This window comes from Mus caroli, chromosome 5 (genome assembly GCF_900094665.2).
Source record: "Mus caroli chromosome 5, CAROLI_EIJ_v1.1, whole genome shotgun sequence".
NCBI classification, from domain to species: Eukaryota; Metazoa; Chordata; class Mammalia; order Rodentia; family Muridae; genus Mus; species Mus caroli.
The window spans coordinates 137,761,798-137,769,429 of record NC_034574.1 but is presented as its reverse complement, the minus strand read 5'-3'; the positions used below and the strand labels follow the sequence as shown (position 1 = coordinate 137,769,429).

The 7,632-nt window shown below is 46.7% G+C and overlaps 1 long non-coding RNA gene across 1 annotated transcript in view; it reads right to left on the bottom strand.

Moving 5' to 3' along the window:
• Positions 1-241: 241 nt before the first annotated feature.
• The window catches only part of LOC110293810, a 12,475-nt gene continuing 5,084 nt past the window's right edge, over positions 242-7,632 (bottom strand). Inside the window, exons 2-3 of the long non-coding RNA XR_002377853.1 lie at positions 625-721; positions 242-407 (exon numbers count right to left, since the gene is read on the bottom strand). This is a non-coding gene — a long non-coding RNA (uncharacterized LOC110293810). The remainder of the gene's footprint in view (positions 408-624; positions 722-7,632) is intronic.

The following is a 7,632-nucleotide window of genomic DNA, read 5'->3' as shown; positions in this document are numbered from 1 at the left end:
TCAAAACAAAACAAAACAAAACAAAACCCCCAAACAAACAAACAAACAAAAACCACCGCGACTAAAAGCAGCTTGAGGAAGAAAGGATTTATTTTAGCCTATGGTTCCATTAATGGTGGCAGACCCATGGCATGTGGGGGGCCATGGCATGTGGTGTGGGGGGAGCCATGGCATGTGGGGTAGGGGTGGGAGCCATAGCATGTGGGGTGGGGGTGAGCCATGGCATGTGGGGTGGGGGTGAGCCATGGCATGGGGGGGGGAGCCACGGCATGTGGAGTGGGGTGAGCCATGGCATGTGGGGGGGGGGAGCCATGGCATGTGGGGTTGGGAGGAGCCATGGCATTCTGGGGAGGTATGGCATGGTGATGGTGTCAGAAGTAGGAAGCTGGCCAATCACATTTTATCAGCTGTCAGGGGGGAGAGAGAGAGAGAGAGAGAGAGAAAGAGAGAGAGAGCACTCATATAGGAAGTGGGACAAGACTATATAAACCCTCAAGGCCCACCCCCAGTGACATTTTTTTCCAGCAAGGCTCCACCTCCTAAAGGTCCCATCACCCCCTCAATTAGCACCACCAGGTGGGGACAGAGTTTTCAAGTGCATGAGCCTCTGCAGGCATTTCTCACTCAAGCCATATCCTCTGTCAGTTCTGTCACCAGTTCCAGGCTTCCCCTTGTTCTCAGAGGTCTTTGTCTGGACCAAGTGTTTGCAGGGTCTTGGTATCTGTTCAAAGAGGAGAGGAAGTATGCATAAAGAAGCGTAGCAGCAAGGGGGTTCACTCAGAGGCAAAGCAGAAGGGCAGCGTGGATTTCCTGCAAGGGAGCTCTGGGCTCTGAGCAAGCACGTAGCTCAAGAGTATCTGCTTGCTGACAGGGCTTCCTCCTCGAATCTGTACAGGAGGAGGAGCTGGTTGCTAGGGGTGGGATGGGGATGACTCTGTGTGTGTGTGTGTGTGTTTACATGTCAGGTACCCATGCATGTGAAAGCTCAAAGTTGGTATCAGATGTCTTCCATTCAGAGGAGGAACTGGTTGCTAGGGGTGGGGATGACATTCTGTGTGTGTGTGTGTGTGTTTACATGTCAGGTACCCATGCATGTGAAAGCTCAAAGTTGGTATCAGATGTCTTCCATTCAGAGGAGGAACTGGTTGCTAGGGGTGGGGATGACATTCTGTGTGTGTGTGTGTGTGTTTACATGTCAGGTACCCATGCATGTGAAAGCTCAAAGTTGGTATCAGATGTCTTCCATTCAGAGGAGGAACTGGTTGCTAGGGGTGGGGATGACATTCTGTGTGTGTGTGTGTGTGTATGTATACATGTTTACATGTCTGAATGCACAGGTACACGTGCATGTGGAAACCCAAAGTTGATATTACAAGTGTCTTCCACAGTCACTTGTCACTTTATTTATTGAGGCAAGGTCTCTCCCTGGACCTGGAGTTCACCAGTTCAAGCCAGCCTAACAGCCAGCCAGCCAGCCCCAGAGCCCTTCCGGCCTCTGCCTCCCCAATGCAGGGGTTCCAAGCATGCGCCACACCACTGCTGTTGGCTGTCTCTCATGGGCTTGGTGATTGACTTCAGGCCTTCATGTTTGCATGGCAGACCCTTTACCATATTTTTCTCCCTTTTGTTAGCCTACTCTGCATCCTAGGAAGGAAGAAAGAGAAAGAATGGTTCTGGGTGGGCTAGAACAGTTCTTTTGGCAGGGGGCTTATCTACCATGCATGGAACCGTTTGAGTTCCATACCCAGCACTACTATCAACCTGGAATAGTGCTGGAGGCAGGAGGATTAGACGTTTAGGGTCATCCCGTTGACAAGGTTGAGATTAGCCTTGGTTATATGAGACCCTGTCCTAACAGAACAAAACTGAACAACAACAGCCACCATCCCCCTCAAACCAAACCTCCAACACCACCACCAGAAAAACCTCTGTTAACAATTCCTAAAGAGGGCTGGTGAGATGGCCTAGTGGGTAAGAGCACCTGACTGCTCTTCCGAAGGTCCGGAGTTCAAATCCCAGCAACCACATGGTGGCTCACAACCATCCGTAACGAGATCTGACGCCCTCTTCTGGAGTGTCTGAAGACAGCTACAGTGTACTTACATGTAATAAATAAATAAATCTTTTTAAAAAAAAATTCCTAAAGATTCCTAGCAGATTCTCTTGATTCAGCTCTCATTCAGAATGTCCTTTTTACAATAAATCCTAGCCTTGGTTCCGAGTAGATCGTGAGTGGGAGGCTGGGGGGGTTTTGTGATGGTTTCCCGAGTCCTGGCACCACCCACAAGTGTGCTACATAATAAAGAAGTCTCAGAATCTTCTGGGCTCCCCACTGAGATTCATGTTTGGGTCCCAGAGCGGGGGGCAGAGGAACAGGGGACAAAAAGCCCTGGTGACACTAATGTGCAGCCTTGAAACCTAGCTAATGGACATGCAGCAAACCCATTTGAGTAGTCTTTGGTCCATTTTCTCTGCAGAATGTGGTGTCAGAGCCCCAACTCCTATGATTGTGGATAATGGCTGTCATTGTTTTTCAAGGTCAGAGATTATACTTTACATAATAGCATTAGTTACTTTTCTCACTGCTATAACAAAATACTCTATGAAGTAACTTAAGGGAGGGAGGTTTTTCTTTGGCTCACAGTTTGAGGGTGCACAGTCCCTTGGCGTGGGGGAAGCATGGGGACATGGGGATGAGGTCAAGGGCAGGATCGGGGCAAGGGCAGGGTCAGGAGGCATCTGGTCACCCTTCATCCAGGCAGGAAACCATGAATCCTGGTGCTCAGCTTGCTTTCTCCTTTATATTGAGCCCACCAAATGGCACCATTCGCATTTAGAGAACACTTCCCACCTCAATCAACACAGTTTAGAAACATCTCTCACAGATATATTTAGAGGGCTGATTATATCTATTGCTTGATTCTAGAGCATGTCAAGTTGACAGTATTAAGCACCAGGGATGGAAGGATGGCTCAGTGGTTGAGCATGTTCCAAAAAACCTGAGTTCAGACCCCAGCACCTATACTAGGCAGCTTGCAGCAGCCCAGAGGTTCTGATGCTCCCTTCTAGCTTCTGTAGGCACTTGCAAGAATGAATGTGCACACACACACACACACACACACACACACATGCACACATGCACACACTCACACACATGCACACACACAGACATGAATGCACAGGCATGCACACACACTCACAGACATGCACACACAGGCATGTACACACACACATGTACACACATGCAGACATGCACACACACACACACACACACACCTTATTATAAAATGAAGAATAAGTGTTTTTAAATAACCATCAGATACCCTTAGAGTGTATGTCACTATGTTTTTGTTATTGTTTTAAGCTGTATTCCTAGGCTGGGGAGATGGCTCAGCAGATGAGAGCACAGGCTGCTCTTCCAGAGGACCCAGGTTTATTTCCCAGACCCCACGTGGCCGCTCACCACCATCTGTAATTCCAATTCTAGGGATCTGACCCCCTATTCTGGCCTCCATGGGTGCTTTCTGCATGTGGTACACAGACATACATGCAGGTGAAACAACATAACCATTCAAAAGTAAATAAGTATTTCTTTAGAAAATGTATTCTACTTTCATTTGCTGTGTGTACATGTGTGTGGGCACATGCATGCCACGGTACCCTGAGGTTCTGTGTGTTTCTCGGATTCAACTCAGGATGTCAGGCTTGGTTGAAAATTGAACTTTAACCGTTAACTGATGAGCCATCTCACTGCTCCTCTCTCCTCTGCCTCCCTCTCCCTCCCCTCCCCCTCCCTCCCCCTCCCTCTTGCCCTCCCTCTCCTTCTCTTCCTCCCTCCCTCTCTCTCCCTCCCTTTCCTCCTTCCTTCTTTCTGTTATATATATATATATATATATATATATATATATATATATATATATTTTTTTTTTTTGGAACATGGACTCACTGTATAGAACAGATCCCCTTGCCTCTGCTGCCTGCTTCCTTTGTATGCATGTTGTGCTAAGGACCCAGTATTCTGCACATTCTAGGCAAACATCCTGCCACTGAGTTATGAACATATGACCCCCCTGCCTCTAAAATTTTTTGGGGGGTGGACAGAGTGTTTCTAAGTTGCTCAGGTGGACTTTGAACTTGTCACCTTCTTGCCTGAGCCTTTCCAGAAGCTGGGGTTAGAGGTATGAGCTACCACCTGGAAGTGCTTCTTTGAAAAAACAAAAACAAAACAACTGAGGGAGAAACATCACCTCACCTCACGTTACAGGGAATTTACATTTTTTACACCCACCTCCCCCATGGATGTATGTAAACACAAGTGTACAATGCCCACGAATGCCAGAAGATGGCGATAGATCCCCTTGAATTGGAGTTGCCGATGGAAGTGAGCCACCATGAAGGTGTTGCGAATTGGACCCTCTGCAGTTAAGAACTTCATTAAGGGGCTGTTTGGAGTTCTGAGAGTGTGAGGAGGACACAGATGAAGCATTTTCCTGAAAAAAAAAAATGTTGCTAAGGTCTCAGACCATCCTGGGATTTCTCCAACAAGAGTCCTGCAGCTGTCAGCAGCTACAGTGATGGGCCCAGCTGAGCCGTTCTCTGAGGATCAGATGCTGAAGTTCTACAGAGCATCTGAAGATCGACGGCAGATGTCTAATTGTCATACAAGATGAGTTCTGTGCTAAGATATTTAAAAGCCACACTCAGGGCTGCGGAAGTAGTGCAGCTGTGAACTCTCAGGTAAATGGAAGTTTTGCTCTGCAAACCTGAGGGCCTACGTGCTGTGGCCTCAGATGTGGAAGTGCCACTCCTCAGAAACAGTTTTGGAGAAGTCTGTATTGGACAGACGGATGATCTCCACTGAGGCAATGTCCTTGCCTGTCATGTGGTGTTTGGTACCCAACTTGATCAGGACAATTTCCACCATTCCTGCTTGCTCTTCATTATCTAACTTGCGCACAGTTTTCTTGGTTGGCCTAGCCTTCATGCGAGAAAGGCACAGCAGAAAATGAGATGATAGTGTAGCCTATTCTAGGTGAGCTTGCATTAAAAAAAAACCTCTGTGTATATGAGTGTGTGTGTGTGTATATATATATATACACACACACACACACACATACATACATATTATATATATGAGAGACATTGCTTGAAGCTGCCCAGTCTCATACAGGCAGGAATTTATATTTTCCTAGGTGTTAGCTTCCTATGTTTTCTTGAAATCTTGAAAATCACATTTATGTATTTGTGGAAGGCTCAGGTGGAAGTCAGAAGACTACATGCATGAGTCTGGTCTTCCTTCCAATATGTGGGTCCTAGGAATTGAACTCAGTTTGTCAGGCTTGGTGGTAGGCGCTTTTACCTGTTGAGCTAGACTTTTTAAAAATTTTATGTATATGAGTGTTTTGTCTGCCTGTGTGAATATATATATGTATGCATATATATATATATACATATATCACTTGTATACAGTGCTCATGAAGGCCAGAGGCTGCACTGGATACTCTGGAATGGGAGTTAACAGAGCTGCCATATGGATTCTGAGAAGGAAACCCAGGTCCTCTGGGAAAACAACTGGTGCTCTTAATTGCTGAGTAATCTCTCCAGCTCTGTCTGCCATTTTTTTGGTTGTTGTTTAAGATTTATATATGTGAGTACACTGTAGCTGTCTTCAGATACACCAGAAGAGGGCGTCAGATCCCATTATAGATGGTTGTGAGCCATCATGTGGTTGCTGGGAATTGAACTCAGGACCTCTGGAAGAGCAGTCGGTGCTCTTACCCACTGAGCCATCAACCCACGGCTCACAACCATCCGTAATGAGATCTGATGCCCTCTTCTGGTGTGTCTGAAGACAGCTACAGTATACTTACATATAATCAATAAATAAATCTTTAAAAAACAAAAAACCAGGTTCTTTGAAAAGTGAAATGAAATGGTCAGACGTAATGGGTGTATGCCCAACCTGGTTGTGCTCATGCTCAGGAGCTGGCTGTGGGGCTTTCTGAAACAGGGCTGAGCACGTGCTAATGTGTTAATAATGTGAAGCTAACCATGGTGAATAGTTACACATGAGCACCAGTAAACCTTTCAAACCAGCTTTTCCTTTAGTCCTTTAGTGTGTGTCTGTGTGTGCGTCTGTCTCCATGGTGTGTGTATGTGTCGGCATACATGTCGAGGTGAGAGAGTCACTTATTTAGCGTGTGTCTGTGTGTGCGTCTGTCTCCATGGTGTGTGTATGTGTCGGCATACATGTCGAGGTGAGAGAGTCACTTACAGGAATTGCTGTGCTCCCTCGACCATGCAGGTCCTAGAGATTCTTCTCTGACTGCCAGATGGCCCATCACGCCATCTCCAGAGCTCTACTCCATTTTGGGGGAGAAGAAACTTGTTTCCCAGCATGCCATTGACAGTATCCATTGGGTCAGGCCTGGAAACCCTTTCTTCAGTGTCTGTAGAGACTTTTTCATCCCTAGTGGAGGAGTGAAAGGGGTGCCCTATTTGCTTGTTTGCTTACCTCATGGACCTGAGTCCGTTTTCCTGGGATACAGATCCCAGAATCCCCAATTCATAGGAGGGTGACCTAGACCTTTTTTTCCCTGTGTTGATGGGACTGTGCACTCCTCAGCCTTAAGGGCATTCAGAGTACAGCATGGTGTAGGTGGGTGACCCCTGGGTGTATCCTTGCCCATGTACACAGCTCCTTTACATAGTCATAGTGGCGACTGTCTCTGAGTCTGGGTTGACTGGCCTCCTGCTGTCTTCCCTTTAGAGTTCAGCCACATTGAACAGCCATACAAAGCCTGTACCAGTGAGAGCTACTGTTCTTCCACCCCTACATACTGGTGTTAGAGTCAGAGCATCAGAAACTAAGGTCATCCTTGGCTACACAGTGAATTTGAGGTCAGCCTGGGCCACATGAAAATAAAGTTGGAAAGGTCAGGTGTCCTTGACTTCCGCAGATTTTTGTTTGTTTCTTTGTTTGAGCCTTGTGGTTTGTTTTTTTCCTGAAGGCCAAGGTATCCTGGTACCAGTCTTGAGGTGGGATGGGCTTTCAAGGACCTCTGTGACTAATTCAGACCTCACTTGCTTTCTGTTGGATGCGAGGATTAAACCTCGTTCATGTCTAAGCGACCAAGGAATTTGAAAGCAAAGACTGGCTGTGTGGTAGTGCATGCCTTTCATCCCAGCACTCGGGAGGCAGAGGAGGGCAAATCTCTGTCAGTCTATCAGTTAGAGGACAGCTTGGTTTCCCTAATGAGTTCCAAGGCAGCCAGAGCTATGATAGAGAGACTGATAGAAAGCAAAAGGGAGAGAAGGAGGGAGGGAGAAAGAGAGGGAGAGAGGGAGATAGAGAGTGCCAGAGAGAGAGAGAGAGAGAGAGAGAGAGAGAATAAAACAGAAAGGAAGGAAGATAGAGAAGATGATCCTGGGCTGAAGAGATAGGTTCGTGTTTTAAGAACTAGGTATTAATCCTGCCAATCCAAGAGCTTGGGAGATCTTTCCATCTTCTGAGGTCTTCTTCAATTTCTTTCCTCAGAGACTTGAAGTTCTTATCATACAGATCTTTCACTTCCTTAGTTAGAGTCACACCAAGGTATTTTATATTATTTGTGACTATTGAGAAGGGTGTTG